The following is a 17,107-nucleotide window of genomic DNA, read 5'->3' on the forward strand; positions in this document are numbered from 1 at the left end:
CTGTCGCCTGAGTGCCATGCCAGCAGTCCTCATTCAGCTCAAAGTGAGCACCCAATTTGAAAGAAAGAAAGCAGATTTCTCACCAGGCTTCCCCTTGCTATAAGCATGGTTTGTACTCTTTTCCATGTGCTCCCAGATCTTTCAAGCAATTAGTATGGTCAAGAAAGTTCTGCTTGAAAAGAAACAGACATTTATTGTCATTGTTATGCAAATATACTTACATTAAAGCTAACAAGAAAGCACACTCGTTCTGTCTTTAATCCGATAAAAGAAACCCCAATAATATGGGACATGCAAAAATTGAGAAAAAACTCAGTTTTGCTCCTCTCCACGGAAATCTTTAGTAAAAGGCGAAAGATTTGTTCGTTCTGAAGAGAAACCAGAGCATGACCAAGATTCCACCTGTCGCCTGAGTGCCGTGCCAGCAGTCCTCATTCAGATCAAAGTGAGCGCCCAATTTGAAAGAAAGCAGATTTCTCACCTGTCTTCTCCTTGCTATAAGCATGGTTTGTACTGTATTCCATGTGCTCCCAGATCTTTCAAGCAAGTAGCATGGTCAAGAAAGTTCTGTTTGAAAAGAAACAAACATTTACTGTCATTTCTATGCAAATGAGCTTACATTAAAGCACACTCATTCTATCTTTAAACCGATAAAAGAAACCCCAAAAAGATGGGGCATGCAAAAATTGAGATAAAACTCGGTTTTGCTCCTCTCCACGGAAATCTTTAGTAAAAGGCGAAAGATTTATTCGTTCTGAAGAGAAACCAGAGCATGACCAAGATTTTTATCTGAAAATATGTGTTCTCCCTGCAGTTGTTGTCCCCAGATGAGAGTTCCCTTGTGCTGCCTCAGTTGAATCTCCTTTACTTGACAGGGGGATGCTCGAGCAGCGACCCTCCCCAGCTCTAGCCCAACTCCTACTTACCTGCCAGGTGAGATACTATGATCATGAAGGTGCTTCTCCGAGGGCAAGGCTCACCCATTGCACTCTGGGTGTGCTGCTTCTGCGATTTCCCCAAATGTGGGAAACTTGACTGCATAATTTGTGTTTCCCCTGGTCGGCTCTCGTATAATTCAGATCTCTTTGTCTCAGGTCTCTCTCCAGCCTAGTTTGCTGTCTGTTTCTACTTCTCTTTTCTTGAGCCGCTCCCTTCTATGCCCTTGCGCACTATCCTGACTTCTCCCGTCTGCTTACTTTGTGCCTTCCAACGCACAATGCAAACTACAGGTAGTGCTGCAGGACCCACACCCTTTTACTTGCCTTACAGAGCGTCTCTGGAGCTGTTACAGTGCCCAGCTGCTGCAAGAAATCAGCTTGAATGCTTCAGGGGCTGGGGAATAGCCAACATGAGCCCCACACCGAAGGAGGGTGGAGGTGTGTAATGCGAACTAGGGGTCATCCAAGCGCCGCAAAAGGCCGCCATGCCCTGCACGCCCCTTGTCTCTTTTCATATGCAGACGAGGGTTGAAGCCAACTTTGACCCACTGTTTGGATGACATCACCATATGCAAATCCATCTGCTGCAGGCCTTCCCCCAGGAATGCTTGCACTAGTTGTTGCATTTGGTTTGTTGTTTGGGGGTGCTTCAGTATTAGGCAGCCTTCTGCCCTCCCATGTTCATCTGAAAATATATGTTCTCCCTGCAGTTGTTGTCCCCAGATGAGAGTTCCCTTGTGCTGCCTCAGTTGAATCTCCTTTACTTGACAGAGATGTGCCTGAGCAGCGGCCCTCCCCAGCCCTATCCCAAATCATACTTATTTTGCATAGGCGATACCATGGTCATGAAGATTGTTCTCCCAGGGTGAGGTTCATTCATTGCATTCTGGGTATGCTGACCCCTGTGATTTCCCCAAATGTGGGAAACTCGACTGCATTATTTGTGGTAGTGGGGGACTGTGTTTGTGCTTTCCTCTGGTCAGCTCTGGTAAAAATCAGATTTCTTTATCTCAGATCTTCCTCTAGCCTTGTTCTTCTTTCGAGAGTTCCCTTGTGCTGCCTCAGTTGGATCTCTTTCACTTGACAGGGGGGTGCCCGAGCAGCGACCCTCCCCAGCTCTAGCCCAACTCCTACTTACCTGCCAGGTGAGATACTATGATCATGAAGGTGCTTCTCCCAGGGCAAGGCTCACCCATTGCACTCTGGTTGTGCTGCCCCTGTGATTTCCCCAAATGTGGGAAACTTGACTGCATAATTTGTGTTTCCCTTGGTCGGCTCTCGTATAATTCAGATCTCTTTGTCTCAGGTCTCTCTCCAGCCTAGTTTGCTGTCTGTTTCCACTTCTCTTTTCTTGAGCCGCTCCCTTCTATGCCCTTGCGCACTATCCTGACTTCTCCCGTCTGCTTACTTCGTGCCTTCCAACGCACAATGCAAACTACAGGTAGTGCTGCAGGGCCCACACCCTTTTACTTGCCTTACAGAGCAGCTCTGGAGCAGTTACAGTGCCCAGCTGCTGCAAGAAATCAGCTTGAATGCTTCAGGGGCTGGGGCATAGCCAACATGAGCCCCACACCGAAGGAGGGTGGAGGTGTGTAATGCTAACTAGGGGTCATCCAAGCGCCGCAAAAGGCCGCCATGCCCTGCACGCCCCTTTTCTCTTTTCATATGCAGACGAGGGTTGAAGCCAACTTTGACCCACTGCTTGGATGGCATCACCATATGCAAATCCATCTGCTGCAGGCCTTCCCCCAGGAATGCTTGCACTAGTTGTTGCATTTGGTTTGTTGTTTGGGGGTGCTTCAGTATTAGGCAGCCTTCTGCCCTCCCATGTTCATCTGAAAATATGTGTTCTCCCTGCAGTTGTTGTCCCCAGATGAGAGTTCCCTTGTGCTGCCTCAGTTGAATCTCCTTTACTTGACAGAGATGTGCCTGAGCAGCGGCCCTCCCCAGCCCTATCCCAAATCATACTTATTTTGCATAGGAGAGACCATGGTCTTGAAGATTGTTCTCCCAGGGTGATGTTCATTCATTGCATTCTGGGTATGCTGACCCCTGTGATTTCCCCAAATGTGGGAAACTCAACTGCATTATTTGTGGTAGTGGGGGACTGTGTTTGTGCTTTCCTCTGGTCAGCTCTGGTAAAAGTCAGATTTCTTTGTTTCAGTTCTTCCTCTAGCCTTGTTCTTCTTTCGAGAGTTCCCTTGTGCTGCCTCAGTTGGATCTCCTTCACTTGACAGGGGGGTGCCCGAGCAGCGACCCTCCCCAGCTCTAGCCCAACTTCTACTTACCTGCCAGGTGAGATACTATAATCATGAAGGTGCTTCTCCCAGGGCAAGGCTCACCCATTGCACTCTGGATTTGCTGCCCCTGCGATTTCCCCAAATGTGGGAAACTTGACTGCATAATTTGTGTTTCCCCTGGTCGGCTCTCGTATAATTCAAATCTCTTTTTGTCTCAGGTCTCTCTCCAGCCTAGTTTGCTGTCTGTTTCCACTTCTCTTTTCTTAAGCCGCTCCATTCTATGGCCTTGCGCACTATCCTTACTTCTCCCGTCTGCTTACTTTGTGCCTTCCAATGCACAATGCAAACTACAGGTAGTGCTGCAGGGCCCACACCCTTTTACTTGCCGTACAGAGCAGCTCTGGAGCTGTTACAGTGCCCAGCTACTGCAAGAAATCAGCTTGAATGCTTCAGGGGCTGGGGCATAGCCAACATGAGCCCCACACCAAAGGAGGGTGGAGGTGTTTAATGCGAACTAGGGGTCATCCAAGCGCCGCAAAAGGCCGCCATGCCCTGCACGCCCCTTTTCTCTTTTCATATGCAGACGAGGGTTGAAGCCAACTTTGACCCACTGCTTGGATGACATCACCATATGCAAATCCATCTGCTGCAGGCCTTCCCCCAGGAATGCTTGCACTAGTTGTTGCATTTGGTTTGTTGTTTGGGGGTGCTTCAGTATTAGGCAGCCTTCTGCCCTCCCATGTTCATCTGAAAATATGTGTTCTCCCTGCAGTTGTTGTCCCCAGATGAGAGTTCCCTTATGCTGCCTCAGTTGAATCTCCTTTACTTGACAGAGATGTGCCTGAGCAGCGGCCCTCCCCAGCCCTATCCCAAATCATACTTATTTTGCATAGGAGATACCATGGTCATGAAGATTATTCTCCCAGTGTGAGGTTCATTCATTGCATTCTGGGTATGCTGACCCCTGTGATTTCCCCAAATGTGTGAAACTCGACAGCATTATTTGTGGTAGTGGGGGACTGTGTTTGTGTTTTCCTCTGGTCAGCTCAGGTAAAAGTCAGATTTCTTTGTCTCAGATCTTCCTCTAGCCTTGTTCTTCTTTCGAGAATTCCCTTGTGCTGCCTCAGTTGGATCTCCTTCACTTGACAGGGGGGTACCCGAGCAGCGACCCTCCCCAGCTCTAGCCCAACTCCTACTTACCTGCCAGGTGAGATACTATGATCACGTAGGTGCTTCTCCCAGGGCAAGGCTCACCCATTGCACTCTGGGTGTGCTGCTCCTGCGATTTCCCCAAATGTGGGAAACTTGACTGCATAATTTGTGTTTCCCCTGGTCGGCTCTCGTATAATTCAGATCTCTTTGTCTCAGGTCTCTCTCCAGCCTAGTTTGCTGTCTGTTTCCACTTCTCTATTCTTAAGTGCCTTCCAATGCACAATGCAAACTACAGGTAGTGCTGCAGGGCCCACACCCTTTTACTTGCCATACAGAGCAGCTCTGGAGCTGTTACAGTGCCCAGCTGCTGCAAGAAATCAGCTTGAATGCTTCAGGGGCTGGGGCATAGCCAACATGAGCCCCACACCGAAGGAGGGTGGGGGTGTTTAATGCGAACTAAGGGTCATCCAAGCGCCGCAAAAGGCCGCCATGCCCTGCATACCCCTTTTCTCTTTTCATATGCAGATGAGGGTTCCAGCCAACTTTGGCCCACTGCTTGGATGACATCACCGTATGCAAATCCGTCTTCTGCAGAACGTCCCCCAGGAATGCTTGTACTAGTTGTTGCATTTGGTTTGTTGTTTGGGGGTGCTTCAGTATTAGGCAGCCTTCTGCCCTCCCATGTTCATCTGAAAATATGTGTTCTCCCTGCAGTTGTTGTCCCCAGATGGGAGTTCCCTTGTGCTGCCTCAGTTGAATCTCCTTTACTTGACAGAGATGTGCCTGAGCAGCGGCCCTCCCCAGCCCTATCCCAAATCATACTTATTTTGCATAGGAGATACCATGGTCATGAAGATTGTTCTCCCAGGGTGAGGTTCATTCATTGCATTTTGGGTATGCTGACCCCTGTGATTTCCCCAAATGTGGGAAACTCGACTGCATTATTTGTGGTAGTGGGGGACTGTGTTTGTGCTTTCCTCTGGTCAGCTCTGGTAAAAGTCAGATTTCTTTGTCTCAGATTTTCCTCTAGCCTTGTTCTTCTTTCGAGAGTTCCCTTGTGCTGCCTCAGTTGGATCTCCTTCACTTGACAGGAGGGTACCCGAGCAGCAACCCTCCCCAGCTCTAGCCCAACTCCTACTTACCTGCCAGGTGAGATACTATGATCATGAAGGTGCTTCTCCCAGGGCAAGGCTCACCCATTGCACTCTGGGTGTGCTGCTCCTGCGATTTCCCCAAATGTGGGACACTTGACTGCATAATTTGTGTTTCCCCTGGTCGGCTCTCGTATAATTTAGATCTCTTTGTCTCAGGTCTCTCTCCAGCCTAGTTTGCTGCCTGTTTCCACTTCTCTTTTCTTGAGCCGCTCCCTTCTATGCCCTTGCGCACTATCCTGACTTCTCCCGTCTGCTTACTTTGTGCCTTCCAACGCACAATGCGAACTACAGGTAGTGCTGCAGGGCCCACACCCTTTTACTTGCCTTACAGAGCAGCTCTGGAGCAGTTACAGTGCCCAGCTGCTGCAAGAAATCAGCTTGAATACTTCAGGGGCTGGGGCATAGCCAACATGAGCCCCACACCGAAGGAGAATGGAGGTGTTTAATGCGAACTAGGGGTCATCCAAGCGCCGCAAAAGGCCGCCATTCCCTGCATAACCCTTATTCTCTTTTCATATGCAGATGAGGGTTCCAGCCAACTTTGGCCCACTGCTTGGATGACATCACCGTATGCAAATCCGTCTTCTGCAGACCTTCTCCCAGGAATGCTTTTACTAGTTGTTGCTTTTGGTTTGTTGTTTGGGGGTGCTTCAGTATTAGGCAGCCTTCTGCCCTCCCATGTTCATCTGAAAATATGTGTTCTCCCTGCAGTTGTTGTCCCCAGATGAGAGTTCCCTTGTGCTGCCTCAGTTGAATCTCCTTTACTTGACAGAGATGTGCCTGAGCAGCGGCCCTCCCCAGCCCTATCCCAAATCATACTTATTTTGCATAGGAGATACCATGGTCATGAAGATTGTTCTCCCAGGGTTAGGTTCATTCATTGCATTCTGGGTATGCTGACCCCTGTGATTTCCCCAAATGTGGGAAACTCAACTGCATTATTTGTGGTAGTGGGGGACTGTGTTTGTGCTTTCCTCTGGTCAGCTCTGGTAAAAGTCAGATTTCTTTGTCTCAGATCTTCCTCTAGCCTTGTTCTTCTTTCGAGAGTTCCCTTGTGCTGCCTCAGTTGGATCTCCTTCACTTGACAGGGGGGTGCCCGAGCAGCGACCCTCCCCAGCTCTAGCCCAACTCCTACTTACCTGCCAGGTGAGATACTATGATCATGTAGGTGCTTCTCCCAGGGCAAGGCTCACCCAATGCACTCTGGGTGTGCTGCCCCTGCGATTTCCCCAAATGTGGGAAACTTGACTGCATAATTTGTGTTTCCCCTGGTCGGCTCTCATATAATTCAGATCTCTTTGTCTCAGGTCTCTCTCCAGCCTAGTTTGCTGTCTGTTTCCACGTCTTTTTTCTTAAGCCCCTCCCTTCTATACCCTTGTGCACTATCCTGACTTCTCCTCCCGTCTGCTTACTTTGTGCCTTCCAATGCACAATGCAAACTACAGGTAGTGCTGCAGGGCCCACACCCTTTTACTTGCCTTACAGAGCAGCTCTGGAGCTGTTACAGTGCCCAGCTGCTGCAAGAAATCAGCTTGAATGCTTCAGGGGCTGGGGCATAGCCAACATGAGCCCCACACCGACGGAGGGTGGAGGTGTTTAATGCAAACTAAGGGTCATCCAAGCACCGCAAAAGGCCGCCATGCCCTGCATACCCCTTTTCTCTTTTCATATGCAGATGAGGGTTCCAGCCAACTTTGTCCCACTGCTTGGATGACATCACCGTATGCAAATCCGTCTTCTGCAGACCTTTTCCCAGGAATGCTTGTACTAGTTGTTGCATTTGGTTTGTTGTTTGGGGGTGCGTCAGTATTAGGCAGCCTTCTGCTCTCCCATTTTCATCTGAAAATATGTGTTCTCCCTGCAGTTGTTGTCCCCAGATGAGAGTTCCCTTGTGCTGCCTCAGTTGAATCTCCTTTACTTGACAGAGATGTGCCTGAGCAGCGGCCCTCCCCAGCCCTATCCCAAATCATACTTATTTTGCATAGGAGATAACATTATCATGAAGATTGTTCTCCCAGGGTGAGGTTCATTCATTGCATTCTGGGTATGCTGACCCCTGTGATTTCCCCAAATGTGGGAAACTCGACTGCATTATTTGTTGTAGTGGGGGACTGTGTTTGTGCTTTCCTCTGGTCAGCTCTGGTAAAAGTCAGATTTCTATGTCTCAGATCTTCATCTAGCCTTGTTCTTTTTTCGAGAGTTTCCTTGTGCTGCCTCAGTTGGATCTCCTTCACTTGACGGGGGGTTACCCGAGCAGCAACCCTCCCCAGCTCTAGCCCAACTCCTACTTACCTGCCAGGTGAGATACTATGATCAGGAAGGTGCTTCTCCCAGGGCAAGGCTCACCCAATGCACTCTGGGTGTGCTGCTCCTACGATTTCCCCAAATGTGGGACACTTGTTTACATAATTTGTGTTTCCTCTGGTCGGCTCTCGTATAATTCAGATCTCTTTGTCTCAGGTCTCTCTCCAGCCTAGTTTGCTGTCTGTTTCCACTTCTCTTTTCTTGAGCCGCTCCCTTCTATGCCCTTGTGCACTATCCTGACTTCCCCGTCTGCTTACTTTGTGCCTTCCAACGCACAATGCAAACTACAGGTAGTGCTGCAGGGCCCACACCCTTTTACTTGCTTTACAGAGCAGCTCTGGAGCTGTTACAGTGCCCAGCTGCTGCAAGAATTCAGCTTGAATGCTTCAGGGGCTGGGGCATAGCCAACATGAGCCCCACACCGAAGGAGGGTGGAGGTGTTTAATGCGAACTAGGGGTCATCCAAGCGCCGCAAAAGGCAGCCATGCCCTGCACACCCCTTTTTTATTTTCATATGCAGACGAGGGTTGAAGCCAACTTTGACCCACTGCTTGGATGACATCACCATATGCAAATCCGTCTGCTGCAGGCCTTCCCCCAGGAATGCTTGCACTAGTAGTTGCATTTGGTTTGTTGTTTGGGGGTGCTTCAGTATTAGGCAGCCTTCTGCCCTCCCATGTTCATCTGAAAATATGTGTTCTCCCTGCAGTTGTTGTCCCCAGATGAGAGTTCCCTTGTGCTGCCTCAGTTGAATCTCCTTTACTTGACAGAGATGTGCCTGAGCAGCGGCCCTCCCCAGCCCTATCCCAAATCATACTTATTTTGCATAGGAGATACCATGGTCATGAAGATTGTTCTCCCAGGGTGAGGTTCATTCATTGCACTCTGGGTATGCTGACCCCTGTGATTTCCCCAAATGTGGGAAACTCGACTGCATTATTTGTGGTAGTGGGGGACTGTGTTTGTGCTTTCCTCTGGTCAGCTCTGGTAAAAGTCAGATTTCTTTGTCTCAGATCTTCCTCTAGCCTTGTTCTTCTTTCGAGAGTTCCCTTGTGCTGCCTCAGTTGGATCTCCTTCACTTGACAGGGGGTGCCCGAGCAGCAATCCTCCACAGCTCTAGCCCAACTCCTACTTACCTGCCAGGTGAGATACTATGATCTTCACTGTTAGGGCAATCAGGATGTGGAATTCCTTCCAGGGAAGGTGGTAATGGCGGACTCTGTAATTGGATTTAAAAAAGGAATGGATACATTTCTGAATGAAAAAGCTATCCAAGGTTATAATACTTAAAATATCAACATGGTTAATCCGGGGGTAACATGAGTTATAGTAGCTAACTAGTCATAAAACATTATTCAGCAAGTATGTAGAATCATCACAACTTAAAACAGGTTGAACACGATGGGCAATTTGCCTCTATTCAACCTCAAAAACTATGTTACCATATGTTACTATATTACTATGTTACTGTAGTATACAGAACACCACAATGTAATGAGCAGTGATAGTGAGCACTGATGAGGATACTAGAACTGACACTGAGCAGCAAGATGCAGCACTGGACTATTAGTAATGTACTGTAGTATGCTGAGCACCACAATGCAGCACAAGACAATGAGCAGTGATACTGAGCACTGATGAGGATACTACTGAGAACTGACACTGAGCAGGAGAGACACACTACTAGTATTACTGAGCAGCAATAAGTAACCACTGATACTGAGCACTGATATTGAGATTTCCACTGAGAGAACATAGCCACGTCCTCTCCGCTCTCTCTTCAATGCACGAGTAAAAATGGCGGCAACGCGCAGCTCTTTATATGGAATCCGAATCTCGCGAGAATCCGACAGCGGGATGATGACATTTTCCCTTGTTCAGGTTTTCCGAGTCAGGCGGGAACAACCGAGCCTGCCTCGGACCAGTGTAAACCACGTGGAGTTCGTCGGGAATTCGGTTCTCGGAGAACCGAACCCGCTCCTCTATATATACTATATTACTATGTTACTGTAGTATACAGAACACCACAATGCAATGAGCAGTGATAGTGAGCACTGATGAGGATACTAGAACTGACACTGAGCAGCAAGATGCAGCACTGGACTATTAGTAATGTACTGTAGTATGCTGAGCACCACAATGCAGCACAAGACAATGAGCAGTGATACTGAGCACTGATGAGGATACTACTGAGAACTGACACTGAGCAGGAGAGACACACTACTAGTATTACTGAGCAGCAATAAGTAACCACTGATACTGAGCACTGATATTGAGATTTCCACTGAGAGAACATAGCCACGTCCTCTCCGCTCTCTCTTCAATGCACGAGTAAAAATGGCAGCAACGCGCAGCTCTTTATATGGAATCCGAATCTCACGAGAATCTGACAGCGGGATGATGACATTTTCCCTTGTTCAGGTTTTCCGAGTCAGGCAGGAACAACCGAGCCTGCCTCGGACCAATGTAAACCACGTGGAGTTCGTGGGGAATTCGGTTCTCGGAGAACCGAACCCGCTCCTCTCTACCTTATACCCATCAATTGTTTTTATTTTCAATCTAAGCCCCTGCAGTTTTCTGTAAGCATCTGCTTCGCTATGATGATCAACAAGTCACAAGGGCAAACACTCAGGGCTTGAGGCGTAGATCTTAGGACCAGCTGCTACAAGCATGGCAGAGGTGTCACTATCACTGGTGACACCCAGAGAGGTGGCGAGGGAGATTGTAATGCAGTGCGCGCAGATAAACAGCGCAATGGTAAAAAGGAGGCATGGTTTCATAGGTAGGGGCGTGGCCTGGTGGCCTGAATCTACATTTTGTTGCTACGGGTGTCCCGGGGGTTGGGGGCTGCACCCGGGGACTAGTGTGTGAGCGGTGCTGGCTCCTGCACAGTGACAGGGCATGGCCACCCAGCATGATGCCTCCCTTCTTGACCATGCTGTAATTGCAGTCGCACTGCAGTTCAGCGTGATCATAAAAAATGGTGTAGGCTCCTGCTGGTGCAGACTGTAGAGAAAAGCTGCTGTGACCACGCCCCCTGTGTCTCCTCCGTTGCAGACCCCATTTTGAAGCCTTGCCCCCGGACTAAGAGAAAAGAATGCCCTTGCGCACTATCCTGACTTCTCCTCCCGTCTGCTTAATTTGTGCCTTCCAACGCACAATGCGAACAACAGGTGGTGCTGCAGGGCCCACACCCTTTTACTTGCCTTACAGAACAGCTCTGGAGCTGTTACAGTGCCCAGCTGCTGCAAGAAATCAGCTTGAATGCATCAGGGGATGGGGCATGGCCAACATGAGCCCCACACCAAAGGAGGGTGGGGGTGTTTAATGCGAACTAGGGGTCATCCAAGCACTGCAAAAGGCCGCCATGCCCTGCATGCCCCTTTTCTCTTTTCATATGCAGATGAGGGTTCCAGTCAACTTTGGCCCACTGCTTGGATTTACATCACCGTATGCAAATCCGTCTGCTGCAGACCTTCCCCCAGGAGTGCTTGTACTAGTTGTTGCATATGGGCCCTCATTCCGAGTCGTTCGCTCTGTAAATTTCATCGCATCGCAGTGAAATTCTGCTTAGTACGCATGCGCAATATTCGCACTGCGACTGCGCCAAGTAATTTTACAATGAAGAAAGTATTTTTACTCACGGCTTTTTCTTCGCTCCGGCGATCGTAATGTGATTGACAGGAAATGGGTGTTACTGGGCGGAAACAGGCCGTTTTATGGGCGTGTGGGAAAAAACGCTACAGTTTCCGGAAAAAACACAGGAGTGGCCGGAGAAACGGGGGAGTGTCTGGGCGAACTCTGGGAGTGTTTGTGACGTCAAACCAGGAACGACAAGCACTGAACTGATCGCAGATGCCGAGTAAGTCTGAAGCTACTCTGAAACTGCTAAGTAGTTTGTAATCGCAATATTGCGAATACATCGGTCGCAATTTTAAGAAGCTAAGATTCACTCCCAGTAGGCGGCGGCTTAGCGTGTGTAACTCTGCTAAAATCGCCTTGCGAGCGATCAACTCGGAATGAGGGCCATGGTTTGATATTTGATGGTGCTTCAGTATTAGGCAGCCTTCCGCCCTCCCATGTTCATCTGAAAAGATGTGGTCTCCCTGCAGTTGTTGTCCCCAGATGAGAGTTCCCTTGTGCTGCCTCAGTTGAATCTCCTTTACTTGACAGAGATGTGCCTGAGCAGCGGCCCTCACCAGCCCTATCCCAAATCATACTTATTTTGCATAGGAGATACCATGGTCATGAAGATTGTTCTCCCAGGGTGAGGTTCATTCATTGCATTCTGGGTATGCTGACCCCTGTGATTTTCCCAAATGTGGGAAACTCGACTGCATTATTTGTGGTAGTGGGGGACTGTGTTTGTGCTTTCCTCTGGTCAGCTCTGGTAAAAGTCAGATTTCTTTGTCTCAGATCTTCCTCTAGCCTTGTTCTTCTTTCGAGAGTTCCCTGGTGCTGCTTCAGTTGGATCTCCTTCACTTCACAGGGGGGAACCCGAGCAGCGACCCTCCCCAGCTCTAGCCCAACTCCTACTTACCTGCCAGGTGAGATACTATGATCATGAAGGTGCTTCTCCCAGGGCAAGGCTCAACCATTGCACTCTGGGTGTGCTGCTCCTGCGATTTCCCCAAATGTGGGAAACTTGACTGCATAATTTGTGTTTCCCCTCGTCGGCTCTCGTATAATTCAGATCTCTTTGTCTCAGGTCTCTCTCCAGCCTAGTTTGCTGTCTGTTTCCACTTCTCTTTTCTTGAGCCGCTCCCTTCTATGCCCTTGCGCACTATCCTGACTTCTCCCGTCTGCTTACTTTGTGCCTTCCAACGCACAATGCGAACTACAGGTAGTGCTGCAGGGCCCACACCCTTTTACTTGTCTTACAGAGTAGCTCTGGAGCAGTTACAGTGCCCAGCTGCTGCAAGAAATCAGCTTGAATGCTTCAGGGGCTGGGGCATAGCCAACATGAGCCCCACACCGAAGGAGGGAGGAGGTGTGTAATGCAAACTAGGGGTCATCCAAGCGCTGCAAAAGGCCGCCATGCCCTGCACGCCCCTTTTCTCTTTTCATATGCAGACGAGGGTTGAAGCCAACTTTGACCCACTGCTTGGATGACATCACCATATGCAAATCCATCTGCTGCAGGCCTTCCCCCAGGAATGCTTGCACTAGTTGTTGCATTTGGTTTGTTGTTTGGGGGTGCTTCAGTATTAGGCAGCCTTCTGCCCTCACATGTTCATCTGAAAATATGTGTTCTCCCTGCAGTTGTTGTCCCCAGATGAGAGTTCCCTTGCGCTGCCTCAGTTGAATCTCCTTTACTTGACAGAGATGTGCCTGAGCAGCGGCCCTCCCCAGCCCTATCCCAAATCATACTTATTTTGCATAGGCGATACCATGGTCATGAAGATTGTTCTCCCAGGGTGAGGTTCATTCATTGCATTCTGGGTATGCTGACCCCTGTGATTTCCCCAAATGTGGGAAACTCGACTGCATTATTTGTGGTAGTGGGGGACTGTGTTTGTGCTTTCCTCTGGCCAGCTCTGGAAAAAGTCAGATTTCTTTGTCTCAGATCTTCCTCTAGCCTTGTTCTTCTTTCGAGAGTTCCCTTGTGCTGCCTCAGTTGGATCTCTTTCACTTGACAGGGGGGTGCCCGAACAGCGACCCTCCCCAGCTCTAGCCCAACTCCTACTTACCTGCCAGGTGAGATACTATGATCATGAAGGTGCTTCTCCCAGGGCAAGGCTCACCCATTGCACTCTGGGTGTGCTGCCCCTGCGATTTCCCCAAATGTGGGAAACTTGACTGCATAATTTGTGTTTCCCTTGGTCGGCTCTCGTATAATTCAGATCTCTTTGTCTCAGGTCTCTCTCCAGCCTAGTTTGCTGTCTGTTTCCACTTCTCTTTTCTTCAGCCGCTCCCTTCTATACCCTTGTGCACTATCCTGACTTCTCCTCCCGTCTGCTTACTTTGTGCCTTCCAATGCACAATGCAAACTACAGGTAGTGCTGCAGGGCCCACACCCTTTTACTTGCCTTACAGAGCAGCTCTGGAGCTGTTACAGTGCCCAGCTGCTGCAAGAAATCAGCTTGAATGCTTCAGGGGATGGGGCATGGCCAACATGAGCCCCACACCAAAGGAGGGTGGAGGTGTTTAATGCGAACTAGGGGTCATCCAAGCACCGCAAAAGGCCGCCATGCCCTGCACGCCCCTTTTCTCTTTTCATATGCAGATGAGGGTTGAAGCCAACTTTGACCCACTGCTTGGATGACATCACCGTATGCAAATCCGTCTTCTGCAGAACTTCCCCCAGAAATTATGCAGTCAAGTGTCCCACATTTGGGGAAATCGCAGGAGCAGCACACCCAGAGTGCAATGGGTGAGCCTTGCCCTGGGAGAAGCACCTTCATGATCATAGTATCTCACCTGGCAGGTAAGTAGGAGTTGGGCTAGAGCTGGGGAGGGTTGCTGCTCGGGTACCCCCCTGTCAAGTGAAGGAGATCCAACTGAGGCAGCACAAGGGAACTCTCGAAAGAAGAACAAGGCTAGAGGAAAATCTGAGACAAAGAAATCTGACTTTTACCAGAGCTGACCAGAGGAAAGCACAAACACAGTCCCCCACTACCACAAATAATGCAGTCGAGTTTCCCACATTTGGGGAAATCACAGGGGTCAGCATACCCAAAATGCAATGAATGAACCTCACCCTCGGAGAACAATCTTCATGACCATGGTATCTCCTATGCAAAATAAGTATGATTTGGGATAGGGCTGGGGAGGGCCGCTGCTCAGGCACATCTCTGTCAAGTAAAGGAGATTCAACTAAGGCAGCACAAGGGAACTCCCATCTGGGGACAACAACTGCAGGGAGAACACATATTTTCAGATGAACATGGGAGGGCAGAAGGCTGCCTAATACTGAAGCACCCCCAAACAACAAACCAAATGCAACAACTAGTACAAGCATTCCTGGGGGAAGTTCTGCAGAAGACGGATTTGCATACGGTGATGTCATCCAAGCAGTGGGCCAAAGTTGGCTGGAACCCTCATCTGCATATGAAAAGAGAAAAGGGGTATGCAGGGCATGGCGGCCTTTTGCAGCGCTTGGATGACCCTTAGTTCGCATTAAACGCCCCCACCCTCCTTCGGTGTGGGGCTCATGTTGGCTATGCCCCAGCCCCTGAAGCATTCAAGCTGATTTCTTGCAGCAGCTGGGCACTGTAACAGCTCCAGAGCTGCTCTGTACGGCAAGTAAAAGGGTGTGGGCCCTGCAGCACTACCTGTAGTTTGCATTGTGCATTGGAAGGCACTTAAGAATAGAGAAGTGGAAACAGACAGCAAACTAGGCTGGAGAGAGACCAGAGACAAAGAGATCTGAATTATACGAGAGCCGACCAGGGGAAACACAAATTATGCAGTCAAGTTTCCCACATTTGGGGAAATCGCAGGGGCAGCACATCCAGAGTGCAATGGGTGAGCCTTGCCCTGGGAGAAGCACCTTCATGATTATAGTATCTCACCTGGCAGGTAAGTAGAAGTTGGGCTAGAGCTGGGGAGGGTCGCTGCTCGGGCACCCCCCTGTCAAGTGAAGGAGATCCAACTGAGGCAGCACAAGGGAACTCTCGAAAGAAGAACAAGGCTAGAGGAAGAACTGAAACAAAGAAATCTGACTTTTACCAGAGCTGACCAGAGGAAAGCACAAACACAGTCCCCCACTACCACAAATAATGCAGTTGAGTTTCCCACATTTGGGGAAATCACAGGGGTCAGCATATCCAGAATGCAATGAATGAACCTCACCCTGGGAGAACAATCTTCAAGACCATGGTCTCTCCTATGCAAAATAAGTATGATTTGGGATAGGGCTGGGGAGGGCCGCTGCTCAGGCACATCTCTGTCAAGTAAAGGAGATTCAACTGAGGCAGCACAAGGGAACTCTCATCTGGGGACAACAACTGCAGGGAGAACACATATTTTCAGATGAACATGGGAGGGCAGAAGGCTGCCTAATACTGAAGCACCCCCAAACAACAAACCAAATGCAACAACTAGTGCAAGCATTCCTGGGGGAAGGCCTGCAGCAGATGGATTTGCATATGGTGATGCCATCCAAGCAGTGGGTCAAAGTTGGCTTCAACCCTCGTCTGCATATGAAAAGAGAAAAGGGGCGTGCAGGGCATGGCGGCCTTTTGCGGCGCTTGGATGACCCCTAGTTCGCATTACACACCTCCACCCTCCTTCGGTGTGGGGCTCATGTTGGCTATGCCCCAGCCCCTGAAGCATTCAAGCTGATTTCTTGCAGCAGCTGGGCACTGTAACTGCTCCAGAGCTGCTCTGTAAGGCAAGTAAAAGGGTGTGGGCCCTGCAGCACTACCTGTAGTTTGCATTGTGCGTTGGAAGGCACGAAGTAAGCAGACGGGAGAAGTCAGGATAGTGCGCAAGGGCATAGAAGGGAGCGGCTCAAGAAAAGAGAAGTGGAAACAGACAGCAAACTAGGCTGGAGAGAGACCTGAGACAAAGAGATCTGAATTATACGAGAGCCGACCAAGGGAAACACAAATTATGCAGTCAAGTTTCCCACATTTGGGGAAATCACAGGGGCAGCACAACCAGAGTGCAATGGGTGAGCCTTGCCCTGGGAGAAGCACCTTCATGATCATAGTATCTCACCTGGCAGGTAAGTAGGAGTTGGGCTAGAGCTGGGGAGGGTCGCTGCTCGGGCACCCCCATGTCAAGTGAAAGAGATCCAACTGAGGCAGCACAAGGGAACTCTCGAAAGAAGAACAAGGCTAGAGGAAGATCTGAGATAAAGAAATCTGATTTTTACCAGAGCTGACCAGAGGAAAGCACAAACACAGTCCCCCACTACCACAAATAATGCAGTCGAGTTTCCCACATTTGGGGAAATCACAGGGGTCAGCATACCCAGAATGCAATGAATGAACCTCACCCTGGGAGAACAATCTTCATGACCATGGTATCGCCTATGCAAAATAAGTATGATTTGGGATAGGGCTGGGGAGGGCCGCTGCTCAGGCACATCTCTGTCAAGTAAAGGAGATTCAACTGAGGCAGCACAAGGGAACTCTCATCTGGGGACAACAACTGCAGGGAGAACACATATTTTCAGATGAACATGGGAGGGCAGAAGGCTGCCTAATACTGAAGCACCCCCAAACAACAAACCAAATGCAACAACTAGTGCAAGCATTCCTGGGGGAAGGCCTGCAGCAGATGGATTTGCATATGGTGATTTCATCCAAACAGTGGGTCAAAGTTGGCTTCAACCCTCGTCTGCATATGAAAAGAGACAAGGGGCGTGCAG

The 17,107-nt window shown here is 49.4% G+C and overlaps 21 non-coding genes and 5 pseudogenes across 21 annotated transcripts; 18 read left to right on the top strand and 8 right to left on the bottom strand.

Moving 5' to 3' along the window:
- Positions 1-272: 272 nt before the first annotated feature.
- On the bottom strand, positions 273-388 carry LOC135015472 (U5 spliceosomal RNA). Its single transcript, XR_010213727.1, has one exon. It is a non-coding gene; the product is annotated as a U5 spliceosomal RNA (small nuclear RNA).
- Positions 389-658: 270 nt separating this feature from the next.
- On the bottom strand, positions 659-774 carry LOC135015456 (U5 spliceosomal RNA). The gene has a single exon (XR_010213712.1). It is a non-coding gene; the product is annotated as a U5 spliceosomal RNA (small nuclear RNA).
- Positions 775-918: 144 nt separating this feature from the next.
- LOC135015366 (U1 spliceosomal RNA) lies at positions 919-1,081 on the top strand. The gene has a single exon (XR_010213654.1). It is a non-coding gene; the product is annotated as a U1 spliceosomal RNA (small nuclear RNA).
- A 671-nt stretch (positions 1,082-1,752) lies between these two features.
- LOC135015040 (U1 spliceosomal RNA) lies at positions 1,753-1,916 on the top strand. Its single transcript, XR_010213390.1, has one exon. It is a non-coding gene; the product is annotated as a U1 spliceosomal RNA (small nuclear RNA).
- Positions 1,917-2,068: 152 nt separating this feature from the next.
- LOC135015357 (U1 spliceosomal RNA) lies at positions 2,069-2,231 on the top strand. The gene has a single exon (XR_010213649.1). It is a non-coding gene; the product is annotated as a U1 spliceosomal RNA (small nuclear RNA).
- Positions 2,232-2,902: 671 nt separating this feature from the next.
- Positions 2,903-3,066, top strand: LOC135015059 (U1 spliceosomal RNA). Its single transcript, XR_010213409.1, has one exon. It is a non-coding gene; the product is annotated as a U1 spliceosomal RNA (small nuclear RNA).
- A 152-nt stretch (positions 3,067-3,218) lies between these two features.
- LOC135015399 (U1 spliceosomal RNA) lies at positions 3,219-3,360 on the top strand (annotated as a pseudogene).
- A 694-nt stretch (positions 3,361-4,054) lies between these two features.
- Positions 4,055-4,218, top strand: LOC135015150 (U1 spliceosomal RNA). Its single transcript, XR_010213499.1, has one exon. It is a non-coding gene; the product is annotated as a U1 spliceosomal RNA (small nuclear RNA).
- A 152-nt stretch (positions 4,219-4,370) lies between these two features.
- On the top strand, positions 4,371-4,533 carry LOC135015268 (U1 spliceosomal RNA). Its single transcript, XR_010213602.1, has one exon. It is a non-coding gene; the product is annotated as a U1 spliceosomal RNA (small nuclear RNA).
- Positions 4,534-5,148: 615 nt separating this feature from the next.
- Positions 5,149-5,312, top strand: LOC135015085 (U1 spliceosomal RNA). The gene has a single exon (XR_010213435.1). It is a non-coding gene; the product is annotated as a U1 spliceosomal RNA (small nuclear RNA).
- A 152-nt stretch (positions 5,313-5,464) lies between these two features.
- Positions 5,465-5,606, top strand: LOC135015278 (U1 spliceosomal RNA; annotated as a pseudogene).
- A 693-nt stretch (positions 5,607-6,299) lies between these two features.
- Positions 6,300-6,463, top strand: LOC135014966 (U1 spliceosomal RNA). The gene has a single exon (XR_010213315.1). It is a non-coding gene; the product is annotated as a U1 spliceosomal RNA (small nuclear RNA).
- Positions 6,464-6,615: 152 nt separating this feature from the next.
- LOC135015372 (U1 spliceosomal RNA) lies at positions 6,616-6,757 on the top strand (annotated as a pseudogene).
- A 695-nt stretch (positions 6,758-7,452) lies between these two features.
- LOC135015072 (U1 spliceosomal RNA) lies at positions 7,453-7,616 on the top strand. Its single transcript, XR_010213422.1, has one exon. It is a non-coding gene; the product is annotated as a U1 spliceosomal RNA (small nuclear RNA).
- Positions 7,617-7,768: 152 nt separating this feature from the next.
- Positions 7,769-7,931, top strand: LOC135015424 (U1 spliceosomal RNA). The gene has a single exon (XR_010213681.1). It is a non-coding gene; the product is annotated as a U1 spliceosomal RNA (small nuclear RNA).
- Positions 7,932-8,601: 670 nt separating this feature from the next.
- Positions 8,602-8,765, top strand: LOC135015184 (U1 spliceosomal RNA). Its single transcript, XR_010213532.1, has one exon. It is a non-coding gene; the product is annotated as a U1 spliceosomal RNA (small nuclear RNA).
- A 3,239-nt stretch (positions 8,766-12,004) lies between these two features.
- LOC135015154 (U1 spliceosomal RNA) lies at positions 12,005-12,168 on the top strand. Its single transcript, XR_010213503.1, has one exon. It is a non-coding gene; the product is annotated as a U1 spliceosomal RNA (small nuclear RNA).
- A 152-nt stretch (positions 12,169-12,320) lies between these two features.
- LOC135015315 (U1 spliceosomal RNA) lies at positions 12,321-12,456 on the top strand (annotated as a pseudogene).
- A 698-nt stretch (positions 12,457-13,154) lies between these two features.
- Positions 13,155-13,318, top strand: LOC135015041 (U1 spliceosomal RNA). Its single transcript, XR_010213391.1, has one exon. It is a non-coding gene; the product is annotated as a U1 spliceosomal RNA (small nuclear RNA).
- A 152-nt stretch (positions 13,319-13,470) lies between these two features.
- LOC135015217 (U1 spliceosomal RNA) lies at positions 13,471-13,633 on the top strand. Its single transcript, XR_010213563.1, has one exon. It is a non-coding gene; the product is annotated as a U1 spliceosomal RNA (small nuclear RNA).
- Positions 13,634-14,080: 447 nt separating this feature from the next.
- On the bottom strand, positions 14,081-14,223 carry LOC135015291 (U1 spliceosomal RNA; annotated as a pseudogene).
- A 152-nt stretch (positions 14,224-14,375) lies between these two features.
- On the bottom strand, positions 14,376-14,539 carry LOC135014988 (U1 spliceosomal RNA). The gene has a single exon (XR_010213338.1). It is a non-coding gene; the product is annotated as a U1 spliceosomal RNA (small nuclear RNA).
- A 615-nt stretch (positions 14,540-15,154) lies between these two features.
- LOC135015342 (U1 spliceosomal RNA) lies at positions 15,155-15,317 on the bottom strand. The gene has a single exon (XR_010213637.1). It is a non-coding gene; the product is annotated as a U1 spliceosomal RNA (small nuclear RNA).
- A 152-nt stretch (positions 15,318-15,469) lies between these two features.
- LOC135014979 (U1 spliceosomal RNA) lies at positions 15,470-15,633 on the bottom strand. Its single transcript, XR_010213328.1, has one exon. It is a non-coding gene; the product is annotated as a U1 spliceosomal RNA (small nuclear RNA).
- A 671-nt stretch (positions 15,634-16,304) lies between these two features.
- LOC135015358 (U1 spliceosomal RNA) lies at positions 16,305-16,467 on the bottom strand. Its single transcript, XR_010213650.1, has one exon. It is a non-coding gene; the product is annotated as a U1 spliceosomal RNA (small nuclear RNA).
- Positions 16,468-16,619: 152 nt separating this feature from the next.
- LOC135015042 (U1 spliceosomal RNA) lies at positions 16,620-16,783 on the bottom strand. The gene has a single exon (XR_010213392.1). It is a non-coding gene; the product is annotated as a U1 spliceosomal RNA (small nuclear RNA).
- Between the last annotated feature and the right edge of the window lie 324 nt (positions 16,784-17,107).

The sequence above is a fragment of the Pseudophryne corroboree genome, unplaced genomic scaffold, assembly GCF_028390025.1.
Source record: "Pseudophryne corroboree isolate aPseCor3 unplaced genomic scaffold, aPseCor3.hap2 scaffold_294, whole genome shotgun sequence".
Classification (NCBI taxonomy): domain Eukaryota; kingdom Metazoa; phylum Chordata; class Amphibia; order Anura; family Myobatrachidae; genus Pseudophryne; species Pseudophryne corroboree.